A 2,208-nucleotide genomic window follows, 5' to 3' on the forward strand; every position below is an offset into this window, starting at 1 on the left:
AATTTCAGCCGTATCAGTTGTTGAAGTTCCAATCAATGTATCATAGGCGAAGCATCCAGTGATACAGATAGTTTTGAAAGTTGTTACATTATTCATGTACACTTGAAATAAGGATGGCCCTAATTTAAGTTGGATTTGTTTTGTTTTGTGACGAACAGTTGCATCAGACCAGGCATTGTGACAAACTGATGTTCAAGCTTCATGTTTATGAAGATAAGTAAAGAGTTCATTTCTCAAAAAACGCTCACTCCTCAAACGTTTCATTCACATCCTGGGTTATGTTTGTGTGTCCGTTGTAAGATATCTTACATTGACATTTGACAAATCACAGTTTTCTTCAATAAAGATTATTGAATCAGTCTTTTCAGTCAGGTGATGGATTTGTTCAGACATGGCTACATCAGCATCACATTCATTCTGGATCGACTCACAGCAAAAAACACTCTCCATCTCGGGAAGCGCCGATGCATCCAAGACAGCCCTCCTTTTCTTGGGGATTTCTTTCAGAGGTAAAGCAGGTCTCGTTGGCCGTGATGGTGAAACTGAACTGTCATCTATCTCACTGTACGTAGCATTGGTGCTGTTGATTGTTCTTGAAATGTTCCTGAAGAAAGGAGTATCTGTGTTTCTGTTAAAATAGCGGAAAACCCGTTATCCGATGTAAATGTCAGTATGCGTTCACGTATTATAGAAAAATATTATCGATGAAAGGTGTTTACAATACCAAATCTGCAGTGGAAAATCCACTCTAAAACATTGTCAATTAACATCAGAAAATCATGATGATGTCAGAAGAAACACTCATACACTGCAGTCCATCAAAATGTAAGCATCAAGACGACAACCAGCTCCAGGTATTTATCTATGTTGTAATTCGTTCTTTACCTGTCACAGCTAATGTAATAAGGGACTGGGACTCTAAAATAGATCCCATTAAAGTATTAAGTCAGTTTGAACTTACATTTTCTCAAAATCATTTAAGCAAAAATAAGTACCAGCACTTACCTCCTCTTCACATATATCCGAAATATGATGATCATGGCTAGAACAGTGCAGCATAGGAGTCCTGCTAGAGCCCCAAAAGAAATAACCAAAGTGTGTTCAGGTGAACCTGAAATAAAAGGGTTATTTTGGTAAATCATTTTGACTTGCGTAGGAGCATAGAAATCCTGCTAGTGTCCCAAAAGAAATAACCAAAGTGTGTTCAGGTGAACCTTAAACAAAAGGGTTATTTGGGTAAATCATTTTGACTTGCGGTGGAGGATAGAAATCTTGCTAGTGCGCCAAATAAAATAACCAAAGTGTGTTCAGGTGAACCTGAAATCTAAGGGATATTTTATTATCGTCATGTGGAAGATCTTTCCACATTTGACGCTTCAGAGACAAATTCAGAGACAATGTGTAATTCCACATCTTTTCTTTCTTTTGTTTACTTTTCCCGTGTATTGTTTATGTCCTTGGATGTGTTTGTGACGGATGCCACTGGTGGGGCAGGATACGCTCACATTTAAAGATTACCTGGTATGATCACTTTCGTATGGTAATTTATGAACACACGCTTAAGATATAGTCGGAATCGTACAATCAAATTTCGTCACTTATATTTATAAAAAATATGACTCCTTCTTAGCCAAGCAGTTACCATGCATTGCACTGAAATTTAGGTCCTTTGATTTTACATAACTCTGCACAGTTCCTAATTTCAATATGTTTTGGGTTTTTTTCACTTTACTAGTATTTCTTTTTTTACGCATTGGTACAGTTTTATCGTTCATACACAACATTATTTCAAATACACAGCACAGTGAAGTAACAAGCATAAGTGAGATCGAGTAGGTTATGTAAATAAGTTTTGGCATGATGACCAGAAAGTCGTGAACTTGCTATATTTGCATACCGAGTATGCATTATATTTATTGAGATTGTAACTGTGGTTTAATATGGCTTTGAGACTTTCAAGGGTTGGACGTATATTTGCTAGTTTTCTGGAATATATATATTCCTTTGTTATGATAAATATTAAGTTCAGAACATAGTTACGTTTTTCATGAAAGCCCAAAAGGATTGTTTTCGGATCCAGGTTTATAGTAGTGTCTGTTTTATCTTCAATCAATTTAAAGGTCTTGCCACAGCCCATTTACGTATCTGCATTCAAACATCAAATGAACAATGGTTTCTTTTTCAGCCTTGCAAAATGTACATAGTGGT

General features: G+C 36.3%; 1 long non-coding RNA gene across 1 annotated transcript; it reads right to left on the minus strand.

Moving 5' to 3' along the window:
* Positions 1-1,105, minus strand: LOC124289759. The gene is made up of 2 exons (XR_006901753.1): positions 1,006-1,105; positions 1-628 (listed from the first exon to the last, which is right to left on the minus strand). It is a non-coding gene; the product is annotated as an uncharacterized LOC124289759 (long non-coding RNA).
* Positions 1,106-2,208: the final 1,103 nt, after the last annotated feature.

This window comes from Haliotis rubra, unplaced genomic scaffold (genome assembly GCF_003918875.1).
Source record: "Haliotis rubra isolate DU_JTF1 unplaced genomic scaffold, ASM391887v1 Scf449, whole genome shotgun sequence".
Taxonomy (NCBI): domain Eukaryota; kingdom Metazoa; phylum Mollusca; class Gastropoda; order Lepetellida; family Haliotidae; genus Haliotis; species Haliotis rubra.